Here is a 20,177-nt window from a genome sequence, read left to right on the forward strand (position 1 = left end):
CCTAACCCTAACCCTAACCCTAACCCTAACCCTAACCCTAACCCTAACCCTAACCCTAACCCTAACCCTAACCCTAACCCTAACCCTAACCCTAACCCTAACCCTAACCCTAACCCTAACCCTAACCCTAACCCTAACCCTAACCCTAACCCTAACCCTAACCCTAACCCTAACCCTAACCCTAACCCTAACCCTAACCCTAACCCTAACCCTAACCCTAACCCTAACCCTAACCCTAACCCTAACCCTAACCCTAACCCTAACCCTAACCCTAACCCTAACCCTAACCCTAACCCTAACCCTAACCCTAACCCTAACCCTAACCCTAACCCTAACCCTAACCCTAACCCTAACCCTAACCCTAACCCTAACCCTAACCCTAACCCTAACCCTAACCCTAACCCTAACCCTAACCCTAACCCTAACCCTAACCCTAACCCTAACCCTAACCCTAACCCTAACCCTAACCCTAACCCTAACCCTAACCCTAACCCTAACCCTAACCCTAACCCTAACCCTAACCCTAACCCTAACCCTAACCCTAACCCTAACCCTAACCCTAACCCTAACCCTAACCCTAACCCTAACCCTAACCCTAACCCTAACCCTAACCCTAACCCTAACCCTAACCCTAACCCTAACCCTAACCCTAACCCTAACCCTAACCCTAACCCTAACCCTAACCCTAACCCTAACCCTAACCCTAACCCTAACCCTAACCCTAACCCTAACCCTAACCCTAACCCTAACCCTAACCCTAACCCTAACCCTAACCCTAACCCTAACCCTAACCCTAACCCTAACCCTAACCCTAACCCTAACCCTAACCCTAACCCTAACCCTAACCCTAACCCTAACCCTAACCCTAACCCTAACCCTAACCCTAACCCTAACCCTAACCCTAACCCTAACCCTAACCCTAACCCTAACCCTAACCCTAACCCTAACCCTAACCCTAACCCTAACCCTAACCCTAACCCTAACCCTAACCCTAACCCTAACCCTAACCCTAACCCTAACCCTAACCCTAACCCTAACCCTAACCCTAACCCTAACCCTAACCCTAACCCTAACCCTAACCCTAACCCTAACCCTAACCCTAACCCTAACCCTAACCCTAACCCTAACCCTAACCCTAACCCTAACCCTAACCCTAACCCTAACCCTAACCCTAACCCTAACCCTAACCCTAACCCTAACCCTAACCCTAACCCTAACCCTAACCCTAACCCTAACCCTAACCCTAACCCTAACCCTAACCCTAACCCTAACCCTAACCCTAACCCTAACCCTAACCCTAACCCTAACCCTAACCCTAACCCTAACCCTAACCCTAACCCTAACCCTAACCCTAACCCTAACCCTAACCCTAACCCTAACCCTAACCCTAACCCTAACCCTAACCCTAACCCTAACCCTAACCCTAACCCTAACCCTAACCCTAACCCTAACCCTAACCCTAACCCTAACCCTAACCCTAACCCTAACCCTAACCCTAACCCTAACCCTAACCCTAACCCTAACCCTAACCCTAACCCTAACCCTAACCCTAACCCTAACCCTAACCCTAACCCTAACCCTAACCCTAACCCTAACCCTAACCCTAACCCTAACCCTAACCCTAACCCTAACCCTAACCCTAACCCTAACCCTAACCCTAACCCTAACCCTAACCCTAACCCTAACCCTAACCCTAACCCTAACCCTAACCCTAACCCTAACCCTAACCCTAACCCTAACCCTAACCCTAACCCTAACCCTAACCCTAACCCTAACCCTAACCCTAACCCTAACCCTAACCCTAACCCTAACCCTAACCCTAACCCTAACCCTAACCCTAACCCTAACCCTAACCCTAACCCTAACCCTAACCCTAACCCTAACCCTAACCCTAACCCTAACCCTAACCCTAACCCTAACCCTAACCCTAACCCTAACCCTAACCCTAACCCTAACCCTAACCCTAACCCTAACCCTAACCCTAACCCTAACCCTAACCCTAACCCTAACCCTAACCCTAACCCTAACCCTAACCCTAACCCTAACCCTAACCCTAACCCTAACCCTAACCCTAACCCTAACCCTAACCCTAACCCTAACCCTAACCCTAACCCTAACCCTAACCCTAACCCTAACCCTAACCCTAACCCTAACCCTAACCCTAACCCTAACCCTAACCCTAACCCTAACCCTAACCCTAACCCTAACCCTAACCCTAACCCTAACCCTAACCCTAACCCTAACCCTAACCCTAACCCTAACCCTAACCCTAACCCTAACCCTAACCCTAACCCTAACCCTAACCCTAACCCTAACCCTAACCCTAACCCTAACCCTAACCCTAACCCTAACCCTAACCCTAACCCTAACCCTAACCCTAACCCTAACCCTAACCCTAACCCTAACCCTAACCCTAACCCTAACCCTAACCCTAACCCTAACCCTAACCCTAACCCTAACCCTAACCCTAACCCTAACCCTAACCCTAACCCTAACCCTAACCCTAACCCTAACCCTAACCCTAACCCTAACCCTAACCCTAACCCTAACCCTAACCCTAACCCTAACCCTAACCCTAACCCTAACCCTAACCCTAACCCTAACCCTAACCCTAACCCTAACCCTAACCCTAACCCTAACCCTAACCCTAACCCTAACCCTAACCCTAACCCTAACCCTAACCCTAACCCTAACCCTAACCCTAACCCTAACCCTAACCCTAACCCTAACCCTAACCCTAACCCTAACCCTAACCCTAACCCTAACCCTAACCCTAACCCTAACCCTAACCCTAACCCTAACCCTAACCCTAACCCTAACCCTAACCCTAACCCTAACCCTAACCCTAACCCTAACCCTAACCCTAACCCTAACCCTAACCCTAACCCTAACCCTAACCCTAACCCTAACCCTAACCCTAACCCTAACCCTAACCCTAACCCTAACCCTAACCCTAACCCTAACCCTAACCCTAACCCTAACCCTAACCCTAACCCTAACCCTAACCCTAACCCTAACCCTAACCCTAACCCTAACCCTAACCCTAACCCTAACCCTAACCCTAACCCTAACCCTAACCCTAACCCTAACCCTAACCCTAACCCTAACCCTAACCCTAACCCTAACCCTAACCCTAACCCTAACCCTAACCCTAACCCTAACCCTAACCCTAACCCTAACCCTAACCCTAACCCTAACCCTAACCCTAACCCTAACCCTAACCCTAACCCTAACCCTAACCCTAACCCTAACCCTAACCCTAACCCTAACCCTAACCCTAACCCTAACCCTAACCCTAACCCTAACCCTAACCCTAACCCTAACCCTAACCCTAACCCTAACCCTAACCCTAACCCTAACCCTAACCCTAACCCTAACCCTAACCCTAACCCTAACCCTAACCCTAACCCTAACCCTAACCCTAACCCTAACCCTAACCCTAACCCTAACCCTAACCCTAACCCTAACCCTAACCCTAACCCTAACCCTAACCCTAACCCTAACCCTAACCCTAACCCTAACCCTAACCCTAACCCTAACCCTAACCCTAACCCTAACCCTAACCCTAACCCTAACCCTAACCCTAACCCTAACCCTAACCCTAACCCTAACCCTAACCCTAACCCTAACCCTAACCCTAACCCTAACCCTAACCCTAACCCTAACCCTAACCCTAACCCTAACCCTAACCCTAACCCTAACCCTAACCCTAACCCTAACCCTAACCCTAACCCTAACCCTAACCCTAACCCTAACCCTAACCCTAACCCTAACCCTAACCCTAACCCTAACCCTAACCCTAACCCTAACCCTAACCCTAACCCTAACCCTAACCCTAACCCTAACCCTAACCCTAACCCTAACCCTAACCCTAACCCTAACCCTAACCCTAACCCTAACCCTAACCCTAACCCTAACCCTAACCCTAACCCTAACCCTAACCCTAACCCTAACCCTAACCCTAACCCTAACCCTAACCCTAACCCTAACCCTAACCCTAACCCTAACCCTAACCCTAACCCTAACCCTAACCCTAACCCTAACCCTAACCCTAACCCTAACCCTAACCCTAACCCTAACCCTAACCCTAACCCTAACCCTAACCCTAACCCTAACCCTAACCCTAACCCTAACCCTAACCCTAACCCTAACCCTAACCCTAACCCTAACCCTAACCCTAACCCTAACCCTAACCCTAACCCTAACCCTAACCCTAACCCTAACCCTAACCCTAACCCTAACCCTAACCCTAACCCTAACCCTAACCCTAACCCTAACCCTAACCCTAACCCTAACCCTAACCCTAACCCTAACCCTAACCCTAACCCTAACCCTAACCCTAACCCTAACCCTAACCCTAACCCTAACCCTAACCCTAACCCTAACCCTAACCCTAACCCTAACCCTAACCCTAACCCTAACCCTAACCCTAACCCTAACCCTAACCCTAACCCTAACCCTAACCCTAACCCTAACCCTAACCCTAACCCTAACCCTAACCCTAACCCTAACCCTAACCCTAACCCTAACCCTAACCCTAACCCTAACCCTAACCCTAACCCTAACCCTAACCCTAACCCTAACCCTAACCCTAACCCTAACCCTAACCCTAACCCTAACCCTAACCCTAACCCTAACCCTAACCCTAACCCTAACCCTAACCCTAACCCTAACCCTAACCCTAACCCTAACCCTAACCCTAACCCTAACCCTAACCCTAACCCTAACCCTAACCCTAACCCTAACCCTAACCCTAACCCTAACCCTAACCCTAACCCTAACCCTAACCCTAACCCTAACCCTAACCCTAACCCTAACCCTAACCCTAACCCTAACCCTAACCCTAACCCTAACCCTAACCCTAACCCTAACCCTAACCCTAACCCTAACCCTAACCCTAACCCTAACCCTAACCCTAACCCTAACCCTAACCCTAACCCTAACCCTAACCCTAACCCTAACCCTAACCCTAACCCTAACCCTAACCCTAACCCTAACCCTAACCCTAACCCTAACCCTAACCCTAACCCTAACCCTAACCCTAACCCTAACCCTAACCCTAACCCTAACCCTAACCCTAACCCTAACCCTAACCCTAACCCTAACCCTAACCCTAACCCTAACCCTAACCCTAACCCTAACCCTAACCCTAACCCTAACCCTAACCCTAACCCTAACCCTAACCCTAACCCTAACCCTAACCCTAACCCTAACCCTAACCCTAACCCTAACCCTAACCCTAACCCTAACCCTAACCCTAACCCTAACCCTAACCCTAACCCTAACCCTAACCCTAACCCTAACCCTAACCCTAACCCTAACCCTAACCCTAACCCTAACCCTAACCCTAACCCTAACCCTAACCCTAACCCTAACCCTAACCCTAACCCTAACCCTAACCCTAACCCTAACCCTAACCCTAACCCTAACCCTAACCCTAACCCTAACCCTAACCCTAACCCTAACCCTAACCCTAACCCTAACCCTAACCCTAACCCTAACCCTAACCCTAACCCTAACCCTAACCCTAACCCTAACCCTAACCCTAACCCTAACCCTAACCCTAACCCTAACCCTAACCCTAACCCTAACCCTAACCCTAACCCTAACCCTAACCCTAACCCTAACCCTAACCCTAACCCTAACCCTAACCCTAACCCTAACCCTAACCCTAACCCTAACCCTAACCCTAACCCTAACCCTAACCCTAACCCTAACCCTAACCCTAACCCTAACCCTAACCCTAACCCTAACCCTAACCCTAACCCTAACCCTAACCCTAACCCTAACCCTAACCCTAACCCTAACCCTAACCCTAACCCTAACCCTAACCCTAACCCTAACCCTAACCCTAACCCTAACCCTAACCCTAACCCTAACCCTAACCCTAACCCTAACCCTAACCCTAACCCTAACCCTAACCCTAACCCTAACCCTAACCCTAACCCTAACCCTAACCCTAACCCTAACCCTAACCCTAACCCTAACCCTAACCCTAACCCTAACCCTAACCCTAACCCTAACCCTAACCCTAACCCTAACCCTAACCCTAACCCTAACCCTAACCCTAACCCTAACCCTAACCCTAACCCTAACCCTAACCCTAACCCTAACCCTAACCCTAACCCTAACCCTAACCCTAACCCTAACCCTAACCCTAACCCTAACCCTAACCCTAACCCTAACCCTAACCCTAACCCTAACCCTAACCCTAACCCTAACCCTAACCCTAACCCTAACCCTAACCCTAACCCTAACCCTAACCCTAACCCTAACCCTAACCCTAACCCTAACCCTAACCCTAACCCTAACCCTAACCCTAACCCTAACCCTAACCCTAACCCTAACCCTAACCCTAACCCTAACCCTAACCCTAACCCTAACCCTAACCCTAACCCTAACCCTAACCCTAACCCTAACCCTAACCCTAACCCTAACCCTAACCCTAACCCTAACCCTAACCCTAACCCTAACCCTAACCCTAACCCTAACCCTAACCCTAACCCTAACCCTAACCCTAACCCTAACCCTAACCCTAACCCTAACCCTAACCCTAACCCTAACCCTAACCCTAACCCTAACCCTAACCCTAACCCTAACCCTAACCCTAACCCTAACCCTAACCCTAACCCTAACCCTAACCCTAACCCTAACCCTAACCCTAACCCTAACCCTAACCCTAACCCTAACCCTAACCCTAACCCTAACCCTAACCCTAACCCTAACCCTAACCCTAACCCTAACCCTAACCCTAACCCTAACCCTAACCCTAACCCTAACCCTAACCCTAACCCTAACCCTAACCCTAACCCTAACCCTAACCCTAACCCTAACCCTAACCCTAACCCTAACCCTAACCCTAACCCTAACCCTAACCCTAACCCTAACCCTAACCCTAACCCTAACCCTAACCCTAACCCTAACCCTAACCCTAACCCTAACCCTAACCCTAACCCTAACCCTAACCCTAACCCTAACCCTAACCCTAACCCTAACCCTAACCCTAACCCTAACCCTAACCCTAACCCTAACCCTAACCCTAACCCTAACCCTAACCCTAACCCTAACCCTAACCCTAACCCTAACCCTAACCCTAACCCTAACCCTAACCCTAACCCTAACCCTAACCCTAACCCTAACCCTAACCCTAACCCTAACCCTAACCCTAACCCTAACCCTAACCCTAACCCTAACCCTAACCCTAACCCTAACCCTAACCCTAACCCTAACCCTAACCCTAACCCTAACCCTAACCCTAACCCTAACCCTAACCCTAACCCTAACCCTAACCCTAACCCTAACCCTAACCCTAACCCTAACCCTAACCCTAACCCTAACCCTAACCCTAACCCTAACCCTAACCCTAACCCTAACCCTAACCCTAACCCTAACCCTAACCCTAACCCTAACCCTAACCCTAACCCTAACCCTAACCCTAACCCTAACCCTAACCCTAACCCTAACCCTAACCCTAACCCTAACCCTAACCCTAACCCTAACCCTAACCCTAACCCTAACCCTAACCCTAACCCTAACCCTAACCCTAACCCTAACCCTAACCCTAACCCTAACCCTAACCCTAACCCTAACCCTAACCCTAACCCTAACCCTAACCCTAACCCTAACCCTAACCCTAACCCTAACCCTAACCCTAACCCTAACCCTAACCCTAACCCTAACCCTAACCCTAACCCTAACCCTAACCCTAACCCTAACCCTAACCCTAACCCTAACCCTAACCCTAACCCTAACCCTAACCCTAACCCTAACCCTAACCCTAACCCTAACCCTAACCCTAACCCTAACCCTAACCCTAACCCTAACCCTAACCCTAACCCTAACCCTAACCCTAACCCTAACCCTAACCCTAACCCTAACCCTAACCCTAACCCTAACCCTAACCCTAACCCTAACCCTAACCCTAACCCTAACCCTAACCCTAACCCTAACCCTAACCCTAACCCTAACCCTAACCCTAACCCTAACCCTAACCCTAACCCTAACCCTAACCCTAACCCTAACCCTAACCCTAACCCTAACCCTAACCCTAACCCTAACCCTAACCCTAACCCTAACCCTAACCCTAACCCTAACCCTAACCCTAACCCTAACCCTAACCCTAACCCTAACCCTAACCCTAACCCTAACCCTAACCCTAACCCTAACCCTAACCCTAACCCTAACCCTAACCCTAACCCTAACCCTAACCCTAACCCTAACCCTAACCCTAACCCTAACCCTAACCCTAACCCTAACCCTAACCCTAACCCTAACCCTAACCCTAACCCTAACCCTAACCCTAACCCTAACCCTAACCCTAACCCTAACCCTAACCCTAACCCTAACCCTAACCCTAAACGCCCCGCGATCGGGCTCCCAGCCGCCACCTCCCGCCCGCCCCCCTGGCTTCTGGGAGCCCCATCGCCGGGGGTGCAGGCACGCCCCGCGATCGGGCTCCCAGCCGCCACCCCCGGCCCGCCCCCCTGGCTTCTGGAGCCCATCGCCGGGGGTGCAGGCACGCCCCGCGATCGGGCTCCCAGCCGCCACCCCCCGGCCCGCCCCCCCTGGCTTCTGGGAGCCCCATCGCCGGGGGTGCAGGCACGCCCCGCGATCGGGCTCCCAGCCGCCACCCCCGGCCCGCCCCCCTGGCTTCTGGGAGCCCCATCGCCGGGGGTGCAGGCACGCCCCGCGATCGGGCTCCCAGCCGCCACCCCCGGCCCGCCCCCCTGGCTTCTGGGAGCCCCATCGCCGGGGGTGCAGGCACGCCCCGCGATCGGGCTCCCAGCCGCCACCCCCGGCCCGCCCCCCCTGGCTTCTGGGAGCCCCATCGCCGGGGGTGCAGGCACGCCCCGCGATCGGGCTCCCAGCCGCCACCCCCGGCCCGCCCCCCTGGCTTCTGGGAGCCCCATCGCCGGGGGTGCAGGCACGCCCCGCGATCGGGCTCCCAGCCGCCACCCCCGGCCCGCCCCCCTGGCTTCTGGGAGCCCCATCGCCGGGGGTGCAGGCACGCCCCGCGATCGGGCTCCCAGCCGCCACCCCCGGCCCGCCCCCCTGGCTTCTGGGAGCCCCATCGCCGGGGGTGCAGGCACGCCCCGCGATCGGGCTCCCAGCCGCCACCCCCCGGCCCGCCCCCCTGGCTTCTGGGAGCCCCATCGCCGGGGGTGCAGGCACGCCCCGCGATCGGGCTCCCAGCCGCCACCCCCGGCCCGCCCCCCTGGCTTCTGGGAGCCCCATCGCCGGGGGTGCAGGCACGCCCCGCGATCGGGCTCCCAGCCGCCACCCCCGGCCCGCCCCCCTGGCTTCTGGGAGCCCCATCGCCGGGGGTGCAGGCACGCCCCGCGATCGGGCTCCCAGCCGCCACCCCCGGCCCGCCCCCCCTGGCTTCTGGGAGCCCCATCGCCGGGGGTGCAGGCACGCCCCGCGATCGGGCTCCCAGCCGCCACCCCCGGCCCGCCCCCCTGGCTTCTGGGAGCCCCATCGCCGGGGGTGCAGGCACGCCCCGCGATCGGGCTCCCAGCCGCCACCCCCGGCCCGCCCCCCTGGCTTCTGGGAGCCCCATCGCCGGGGGTGCAGGCACGCCCCGCGATCGGGCTCCCAGCCGCCACCCCCGGCCCGCCCCCCTGGCTTCTGGGAGCCCCATCGCCGGGGGTGCAGGCACGCCCCGCGATCGGGCTCCCAGCCGCCACCCCCGGCCCGCCCCCCTGGCTTCTGGGAGCCCCATCGCCGGGGGTGCAGGCACGCCCCGCGATCGGGCTCCCAGCCGCCACCCCCGGCCCGCCCCCCTGGCTTCTGGGAGCCCCATCGCCGGGGGTGCAGGCACGCCCCGCGATCGGGCTCCCAGCCGCCACCCCCGGCCCGCCCCCCTGGCTTCTGGGAGCCCCATCGCCGGGGGTGCAGGCACGCCCCGCGATCGGGCTCCCAGCCGCCACCCCCGGCCCGCCCCCCTGGCTTCTGGGAGCCCCATCGCCGGGGGTGCAGGCACGCCCCGCGATCGGGCTCCCAGCCGCCACCCCCGGCCCGCCCCCCTGGCTTCTGGGAGCCCCATCGCCGGGGGTGCAGGCACGCCCCGCGATCGGGCTCCCAGCCGCCACCCCCGGCCCGCCCCCCTGGCTTCTGGGAGCCCCATCGCCGGGGGTGCAGGCACGCCCCCGCGATCGGGCTCCCAGCCGCCACCCCCGGCCCCGCCCCCCTGGCTTCTGGGAGCCCCATCGCCGGGGGTGCAGGCACGCCCCCGCGATCGGGCTCCCAGCCGCCACCCCCGGCCCGCCCCCCTGGCTTCTGGGAGCCCCATCGCCGGGGGTGCAGGCACGCCCCGCGATCGGGCTCCCAGCCGCCACCCCCGGCCCGCCCCCCTGGCTTCTGGGAGCCCCATCGCCGGGGGTGCAGGCACGCCCCGCGATCGGGCTCCCAGCCGCCACCCCCGGCCCGCCCCCCTGGCTTCTGGGAGCCCCATCGCCGGGGGTGCAGGCACGCCCCGCGATCGGGCTCCCAGCCGCCACCCCCGGCCCGCCCCCCTGGCTTCTGGGAGCCCCATCGCCGGGGGTGCAGGCACGCCCCGCGATCGGGCTCCCAGCCGCCACCCCCGGCCCGCCCCCCTGGCTTCTGGGAGCCCCATCGCCGGGGGTGCAGGCACGCCCCGCGATCGGGCTCCCAGCCGCCACCCCCGGCCCGCCCCCCTGGCTTCTGGGAGCCCCATCGCCGCGGGGTGCAGGCACGCCCCGCGATCGGGCTCCCAGCCGCCACCCCCGGCCCGCCCCCCTGGCTTCTGGGAGCCCCATCGCCGGGGGTGCAGGCACGCCCCGCGATCGGGCTCCCAGCCGCCACCCCCCGGCCCGCCCCCCTGGCTTCTGGGAGCCCCATCGCCGCGGGTGCAGGCACGCCCCGCGATCGGGCTCCCAGCCGCCACCCCCGGCCCGCCCCCCTGGCTTCTGGGAGCCCCATCGCCGGGGGTGCAGGCACGCCCCGCGATCGGGCTCCCAGCCGCCACCCCCGGCCCGCCCCCCTGGCTTCTGGGAGCCCCATCGCCGGGGGTGCAGGCACGCCCCGCGATCGGGCTCCCAGCCGCCACCCCCGGCCCGCCCCCCTGGCTTCTGGGAGCCCCATCGCCGGGGGTGCAGGCACGCCCCGCGATCGGGCTCCCAGCCGCCACCCCCGGCCCGCCCCCCTGGCTTCTGGGAGCCCCATCGCCGGGGGTGCAGGCACGCCCCGCGATCGGGCTCCCAGCCGCCACCCCCCGGCCCGCCCCCCCTGGCTTCTGGGAGCCCCATCGCCGGGGGTGCAGGCACGCCCCGCGATCGGGCTCCCAGCCGCCACCCCCGGCCCGCCCCCCCTGGCTTCTGGGAGCCCCATCGCCGGGGGTGCAGGCACGCCCCGCGATCGGGCTCCCAGCCGCCACCCCCGGCCCGCCCCCCTGGCTTCTGGGAGCCCCATCGCCGGGGGTGCAGGCACGCCCCGCGATCGGGCTCCCAGCCGCCACCCCCGGCCCGCCCCCCTGGCTTCTGGGAGCCCCATCGCCGGGGGTGCAGGCACGCCCCGCGATCGGGCTCCCAGCCGCCACCCCCGGCCCGCCCCCCTGGCTTCTGGGAGCCCCATCGCCGGGGGTGCAGGCACGCCCCGCGATCGGGCTCCCAGCCGCCACCCCCGGCCCGCCCCCCTGGCTTCTGGGAGCCCCATCGCCGGGGGTGCAGGCACGCCCCGCGATCGGGCTCCCAGCCGCCACCCCCGGCCCGCCCCCCTGGCTTCTGGGAGCCCCATCGCCGGGGGTGCAGGCACGCCCCGCGATCGGGCTCCCAGCCGCCACCCCCGGCCCGCCCCCCCTGGCTTCTGGGAGCCCCATCGCCGGGGGTGCAGGCACGCCCCGCGATCGGGCTCCCAGCCGCCACCCCCGGCCCGCCCCCCTGGCTTCTGGGAGCCCCATCGCCGGGGGTGCAGGCACGCCCCGCGATCGGGCTCCCAGCCGCCACCCCCGGCCCGCCCCCCTGGCTTCTGGGAGCCCCATCGCCGGGGGTGCAGGCACGCCCCGCGATCGGGCTCCCAGCCGCCACCCCCGGCCCGCCCCCCTGGCTTCTGGGAGCCCCATCGCCGGGGGTGCAGGCACGCCCCGCGATCGGGCTCCCAGCCGCCACCCCCCGGCCCGCCCCCCTGGCTTCTGGGAGCCCCATCGCCGGGGGTGCAGGCACGCCCCGCGATCGGGCTCCCAGCCGCCACCCCCGGCCCGCCCCCCTGGCTTCTGGGAGCCCCATCGCCGGGGGTGCAGGCACGCCCCGCGATCGGGCTCCCAGCCGCCACCCCCGGCCCGCCCCCCTGGCTTCTGGGAGCCCCATCGCCGGGGGTGCAGGCACGCCCCGCGATCGGGCTCCCAGCCGCCACCCCCGGCCCGCCCCCCCTGGCTTCTGGGAGCCCCATCGCCGGGGGTGCAGGCACGCCCCGCGATCGGGCTCCCAGCCGCCACCCCCGGCCCGCCCCCCTGGCTTCTGGGAGCCCCATCGCCGGGGGTGCAGGCACGCCCCGCGATCGGGCTCCCAGCCGCCACCCCCGGCCCGCCCCCCTGGCTTCTGGGAGCCCCATCGCCGGGGGTGCAGGCACGCCCCGCGATCGGGCTCCCAGCCGCCACCCCCGGCCCGCCCCCCTGGCTTCTGGGAGCCCCATCGCCGGGGGTGCAGGCACGCCCCGCGATCGGGCTCCCAGCCGCCACCCCCCGGCCCGCCCCCCTGGCTTCTGGGAGCCCCATCGCCGGGGGTGCAGGCACGCCCCGCGATCGGGCTCCCAGCCGCCACCCCCGGCCCGCCCCCCTGGCTTCTGGGAGCCCCATCGCCGGGGGTGCAGGCACGCCCCGCGATCGGGCTCCCAGCCGCCACCCCCGGCCCGCCCCCCTGGCTTCTGGGAGCCCCATCGCCGGGGGTGCAGGCACGCCCCGCGATCGGGCTCCCAGCCGCCACCCCCGGCCCGCCCCCCTGGCTTCTGGGAGCCCCATCGCCGGGGGTGCAGGCACGCCCCGCGATCGGGCTCCCAGCCGCCACCCCCGGCCCGCCCCCCCTGGCTTCTGGGAGCCCCATCGCCGGGGGTGCAGGCACGCCCCGCGATCGGGCTCCCAGCCGCCACCCCCGGCCCGCCCCCCTGGCTTCTGGGAGCCCCATCGCCGGGGGTGCAGGCACGCCCCGCGATCGGGCTCCCAGCCGCCACCCCCGGCCCGCCCCCCTGGCTTCTGGGAGCCCCATCGCCGGGGGTGCAGGCACGCCCCGCGATCGGGCTCCCAGCCGCCACCCCCGGCCCGCCCCCCTGGCTTCTGGGAGCCCCATCGCCGGGGGTGCAGGCACGCCCCGCGATCGGGCTCCCAGCCGCCACCCCCGGCCCGCCCCCCTGGCTTCTGGGAGCCCCATCGCCGGGGGTGCAGGCACGCCCCGCGATCGGGCTCCCAGCCGCCACCCCCGGCCCGCCCCCCTGGCTTCTGGGAGCCCCATCGCCGGGGGTGCAGGCACGCCCCGCGATCGGGCTCCCAGCCGCCACCCCCGGCCCGCCCCCCTGGCTTCTGGGAGCCCCATCGCCGGGGGTGCAGGCACGCCCCGCGATCGGGCTCCCAGCCGCCACCCCCGGCCCGCCCCCCCTGGCTTCTGGGAGCCCCATCGCCGGGGGTGCAGGCACGCCCCGCGATCGGGCTCCCAGCCGCCACCCCCCGGCCCGCCCCCCTGGCTTCTGGGAGCCCCATCGCCGGGGGTGCAGGCACGCCCCGCGATCGGGCTCCCAGCCGCCACCCCCGGCCCGCCCCCCTGGCTTCTGGGAGCCCCATCGCCGGGGGTGCAGGCACGCCCCGCGATCGGGCTCCCAGCCGCCACCCCCGGCCCGCCCCCCTGGCTTCTGGGAGCCCCATCGCCGGGGGTGCAGGCACGCCCCGCGATCGGGCTCCCAGCCGCCACCCCCGGCCCGCCCCCCTGGCTTCTGGGAGCCCCATCGCCGGGGGTGCAGGCACGCCCCGCGATCGGGCTCCCAGCCGCCACCCCCGGCCCGCCCCCCTGGCTTCTGGGAGCCCCATCGCCGGGGGTGCAGGCACGCCCCGCGATCGGGCTCCCAGCCGCCACCCCCGGCCCGCCCCCCTGGCTTCTGGGAGCCCCATCGCCGGGGGTGCAGGCACGCCCCGCGATCGGGCTCCCAGCCGCCACCCCCGGCCCGCCCCCCTGGCTTCTGGGAGCCCCATCGCCGGGGGTGCAGGCACGCCCCGCGATCGGGCTCCCAGCCGCCACCCCCGGCCCGCCCCCCTGGCTTCTGGGAGCCCCATCGCCGGGGGTGCAGGCACGCCCCGCGATCGGGCTCCCAGCCGCCACCCCCGGCCCGCCCCCCTGGCTTCTGGGAGCCCCATCGCCGGGGGTGCAGGCACGCCCCGCGATCGGGCTCCCAGCCGCCACCCCCCGGCCCGCCCCCCTGGCTTCTGGGAGCCCCATCGCCGGGGGTGCAGGCACGCCCCGCGATCGGGCTCCCAGCCGCCACCCCCGGCCCGCCCCCCTGGCTTCTGGGAGCCCCATCGCCGGGGGTGCAGGCACGCCCCGCGATCGGGCTCCCAGCCGCCACCCCCGGCCCGCCCCCCTGGCTTCTGGGAGCCCCATCGCCGGGGGTGCAGGCACGCCCCGCGATCGGGCTCCCAGCCGCCACCCCCGGCCCGCCCCCCTGGCTTCTGGGAGCCCCATCGCCGGGGGTGCAGGCACGCCCCGCGATCGGGCTCCCAGCCGCCACCCCCGGCCCGCCCCCCTGGCTTCTGGGAGCCCCATCGCCGGGGGTGCAGGCACGCCCCGCGATCGGGCTCCCAGCCGCCACCCCCGGCCCGCCCCCCTGGCTTCTGGGAGCCCCATCGCCGGGGGTGCAGGCACGCCCCGCGATCGGGCTCCCAGCCGCCACCCCCGGCCCGCCCCCCTGGCTTCTGGGAGCCCCATCGCCGGGGGTGCAGGCACGCCCCGCGATCGGGCTCCCAGCCGCCACCCCCGGCCCGCCCCCCTGGCTTCTGGGAGCCCCATCGCCGGGGGTGCAGGCACGCCCCGCGATCGGGCTCCCAGCCGCCACCCCCGGCCCGCCCCCCTGGCTTCTGGGAGCCCCATCGCCGGGGGTGCAGGCACGCCCCGCGATCGGGCTCCCAGCCGCCACCCCCGGCCCGCCCCCCTGGCTTCTGGGAGCCCCATCGCCGGGGGTGCAGGCACGCCCCGCGATCGGGCTCCCAGCCGCCACCCCCGGCCCGCCCCCCTGGCTTCTGGGAGCCCCATCGCCGGGGGTGCAGGCACGCCCCGCGATCGGGCTCCCAGCCGCCACCCCCGGCCCGCCCCCCTGGCTTCTGGGAGCCCCATCGCCGGGGGTGCAGGCACGCCCCGCGATCGGGCTCCCAGCCGCCACCCCCCGGCCCGCCCCCCTGGCTTCTGGGAGCCCCATCGCCGGGGGTGCAGGCACGCCCCGCGATCGGGCTCCCAGCCGCCACCCCCGGCCCGCCCCCCTGGCTTCTGGGAGCCCCATCGCCGGGGGTGCAGGCACGCCCCGCGATCGGGCTCCCAGCCGCCACCCCCGGCCCGCCCCCCTGGCTTCTGGGAGCCCCATCGCCGGGGGTGCAGGCACGCCCCGCGATCGGGCTCCCAGCCGCCACCCCCGGCCCGCCCCCCTGGCTTCTGGGAGCCCCATCGCCGGGGGTGCAGGCACGCCCCGCGATCGGGCTCCCAGCCGCCACCCCCGGCCCGCCCCCCTGGCTTCTGGGAGCCCCATCGCCGGGGGTGCAGGCACGCCCCGCGATCGGGCTCCCAGCCGCCACCCCCGGCCCGCCCCCCTGGCTTCTGGGAGCCCCATCGCCGGGGGTGCAGGCACGCCCCGCGATCGGGCTCCCAGCCGCCACCCCCGGCCCGCCCCCCTGGCTTCTGGGAGCCCCATCGCCGGGGGTGCAGGCACGCCCCCGCGATCGGGCTCCCAGCCGCCACCCCCGGCCCGCCCCCCTGGCTTCTGGGAGCCCCATCGCCGGGGGTGCAGGCACGCCCCGCGATCGGGCTCCCAGCCGCCACCCCCGGCCCGCCCCCCTGGCTTCTGGGAGCCCCATCGCCGGGGGTGCAGGCACGCCCCGCGATCGGGCTCCCAGCCGCCACCCCCCGGCCCGCCCCCCTGGCTTCTGGGAGCCCCATCGCCGGGGGTGCAGGCACGCCCCGCGATCGGGCTCCCAGCCGCCACCCCCGGCCCGCCCCCCTGGCTTCTGGGAGCCCCATCGCCGGGGGTGCAGGCACGCCCCGCGATCGGGCTCCCAGCCGCCACCCCCGGCCCGCCCCCCTGGCTTCTGGGAGCCCCATCGCCGGGGGTGCAGGCACGCCCCGCGATCGGGCTCCCAGCCGCCACCCCCGGCCCGCCCCCCTGGCTTCTGGGAGCCCCATCGCCGGGGGTGCAGGCACGCCCCGCGATCGGGCTCCCAGCCGCCACCCCCCGGCCCGCCCCCCTGGCTTCTGGGAGCCCCATCGCCGGGGGTGCAGGCACGCCCCGCGATCGGGCTCCCAGCCGCCACCCCCCGGCCCGCCCCCCTGGCTTCTGGGAGCCCCATCGCCGGGGGTGCAGGCACGCCCCGCGATCGGGCTCCCAGCCGCCACCCCCGGCCCGCCCCCCTGGCTTCTGGGAGCCCCATCGCCGGGGGTGCAGGCACGCCCCGCGATCGGGCTCCCAGCCGCCACCCCCGGCCCGCCCCCCTGGCTTCTGGGAGCCCCATCGCCGGGGGTGCAGGCACGCCCCGCGATCGGGCTCCCAGCCGCCACCCCCGGCCCGCCCCCCTGGCTTCTGGGAGCCCCATCGCCGGGGGTGCAGGCACGCCCCGCGATCGGGCTCCCAGCCGCCACCCCCGGCCCGCCCCCCTGGCTTCTGGGAGCCCCATCGCCGGGGGTGCAGGCACGCCCCGCGATCGGGCTCCCAGCCGCCACCCCCGGCCCGCCCCCCTGGCTTCTGGGAGCCCCATCGCCGGGGGTGCAGGCACGCCCCGCGATCGGGCTCCCAGCCGCCACCCCCGGCCCGCCCCCCTGGCTTCTGGGAGCCCCTTCGCCGGGGGTGCAGGCACGCCCCGCGATCGGGCTCCCAGCCGCCACCCCCGGCCCGCCCCCCTGGCTTCTGGGAGCCCCTTCGCCGGGGGTGCAGGCACGCCCCGCGATCGGGCTCCCAGCCGCCACCCCCCGGCCCGCCCCCCTGGCTTCTGGGAGCCCCTTCGCCGGGGGTGCAGGCACGCCCCGCGATCGGGCTCCCAGCCGCCACCCCCGGCCCGCCCCCCTGGCTTCTGGGAGCCCCTTCGCCGGGGGTGCAGGCACGCCCCGCGATCGGGCTCCCAGCCGCCACCCCCCGGCCCGCCCCCCTGGCTTCTGGGAGCCCCTTCGCCGGGGGTGCAGGCACGCCCCGCGATCGGGCTCCCAGCCGCCACCCCCCGGCCCGCCCCCCTGGCTTCTGGGAGCCCCATCGCCGGGGGTGCAGGCACGCCCCGCGATCGGGCTCCCAGCCGCCACCCCCGGCCCGCCCCCCTGGCTTCTGGGAGCCCCATCGCCGGGGGTGCAGGCACGCCCCGCGATCGGGCTCCCAGCCGCCACCCCCGGCCCGCCCCCCTGGCTTCTGGGAGCCCCATCGCCGGGGGTGCAGGCACGCCCCGCGATCGGGCTCCCAGCCGCCACCCCCGGCCCGCCCCCCTGGCTTCTGGGAGCCCCATCGCCGGGGGTGCAGGCACGCCCCGCGATCGGGCTCCCAGCCGCCACCCCCGGCCCGCCCCCCTGGCTTCTGGGAGCCCCATCGCCGGGGGTGCAGGCACGCCCCGCGATCGGGCTCCCAGCCGCCACCCCCGGCCCGCCCCCCTGGCTTCTGGGAGCCCCATCGCCGGGGGTGCAGGCACGCCCCGCGATCGGGCTCCCAGCCGCCACCCCCGGCCCGCCCCCCTGGCTTCTGGGAGCCCCATCGCCGGGGGTGCAGGCACGCCCCGCGATCGGGCTCCCAGCCGCCACCCCCGGCCCGCCCCCCTGGCTTCTGGGAGCCCCATCGCCGGGGGTGCAGGCACGCCCCGCGATCGGGCTCCCAGCCGCCACCCCCGGCCCGCCCCCCTGGCTTCTGGGAGCCCCATCGCCGGGGGTGCAGGCACGCCCCGCGATCGGGCTCCCAGCCGCCACCCCCGGCCCGCCCCCCTGGCTTCTGGGAGCCCCATCGCCGGGGGTGCAGGCACGCCCCGCGATCGGGCTCCCAGCCGCCACCCCCGGCCCGCCCCCCTGGCTTCTGGGAGCCCCATCGCCGGGGGTGCAGGCACGCCCCGCGATCGGGCTCCCAGCCGCCACCCCCCGGCCCGCCCCCCTGGCTTCTGGGAGCCCCATCGCCGGGGGTGCAGGCACGCCCCGCGATCGGGCTCCCAGCCGCCACCCCCGGCCCGCCCCCCTGGCTTCTGGGAGCCCCATCGCCGGGGGTGCAGGCACGCCCCGCGATCGGGCTCCCAGCCGCCACCCCCGGCCCGCCCCCCTGGCTTCTGGGAGCCCCATCGCCGGGGGTGCAGGCACGCCCCGCGATCGGGCTCCCAGCCGCCACCCCCGGCCCGCCCCCCTGGCTTCTGGGAGCCCCATCGCCGGGGGTGCAGGCACGCCCCGCGATCGGGCTCCCAGCCGCCACCCCCGGCCCGCCCCCCTGGCTTCTGGGAGCCCCATCGCCGGGGGTGCAGGCACGCCCCGCGATCGGGCTCCCAGCCGCCACCCCCCGGCCCGCCCCCCTGGCTTCTGGGAGCCCCATCGCCGGGGGTGCAGGCACGCCCCGCGATCGGGCTCCCAGCCGCCACCCCCGGCCCGCCCCCCTGGCTTCTGGGAGCCCCATCGCCGGGGGTGCAGGCACGCCCCGCGATCGGGCTCCCAGCCGCCACCCCCGGCCCGCCCCCCTGGCTTCTGGGAGCCCCATCGCCGGGGGTGCAGGCACGCCCCGCGATCGGGCTCCCAGCCGCCACCCCCGGCCCGCCCCCCTGGCTTCTGGGAGCCCCATCGCCGGGGGTGCAGGCACGCCCCGCGATCGGGCTCCCAGCCGCCACCCCCGGCCCGCCCCCCTGGCTTCTGGGAGCCCCTTCGCCGGGGGTGCAGGCACGCCCCGCGATCGGGCTCCCAGCCGCCACCCCCGGCCCGCCCCCCTGGCTTCTGGGAGCCCCTTCGCCGGGGGTGCAGGCACGCCCCGCGATCGGGCTCCCAGCCGCCACCCCCGGCCCGCCCCCCTGGCTTCTGGGAGCCCCATCGCCGGGGGTGCAGGCACGCCCCGCGATCGGGCTCCCAGCCGCCACCCCCGGCCCGCCCCCCTGGCTTCTGGGAGCCCCTTCGCCGGGGGTGCAGGCACGCCCCGCGATCGGGCTCCCAGCCGCCACCCCCGGCCCGCCCCCCTGGCTTCTGGGAGCCCCTTCGCCGGGGGTGCAGGCACGCCCCGCGATCGGGCTCCCAGCCGCCACCCCCGGCCCGCCCCCCTGGCTTCTGGGAGCCCCATCGCCGGGGGTGCAGGCACGCCCCGCGATCGGGCTCCCAGCCGCCACCCCCGGCCCGCCCCCCTGGCTTCTGGGAGCCCCATCGCCGGGGGTGCAGGCACGCCCCGCGATCGGGCTCCCAGCCGCCACCCCCGGCCCGCCCCCCTGGCTTCTGGGAGCCCCATCGCCGGGGGTGCAGGCACGCCCCGCGATCGGGCTCCCAGCCGCCACCCCCGGCCCGCCCCCCTGGCTTCTGGGAGCCCCATCGCCGGGGGTGCAGGCACGCCCCGCGATCGGGCTCCCAGCCGCCACCCCCGGCCCGCCCCCCTGGCTTCTGGGAGCCCCATCGCCGGGGGTGCAGGCACGCCCCGCGATCGGGCTCCCAGCCGCCACCCCCGGCCCGCCCCCCTGGCTTCTGGGAGCCCCATCGCCGGGGGTGCAGGCACGCCCCGCGATCGGGCTCCCAGCCGCCACCCCCCGGCCCGCCCCCCTGGCTTCTGGGAGCCTTGTGGACCCCCTGCCTCTTTCTCATATTCTGAGGAATATCATCTCCCCATCGGAAAATTTTCCACTCCTTCTCAGACGATTGTACACCCCCAGTGTGCACACCCTCAGAGGGAGTAACCCGCTCTGTATTAGGAGTCACATCAGCCTCTTCCTCCCTGAATATTCAGAACAGTATCCCACCGTTGTTTCTACTTCCAGTGAAACTGATTGTCATATCCTCCTCTCC

This window comes from Macaca fascicularis, chromosome 6 (assembly GCF_037993035.2).
Source record: "Macaca fascicularis isolate 582-1 chromosome 6, T2T-MFA8v1.1".
Classification (NCBI taxonomy): Eukaryota; Metazoa; Chordata; class Mammalia; order Primates; family Cercopithecidae; genus Macaca; species Macaca fascicularis.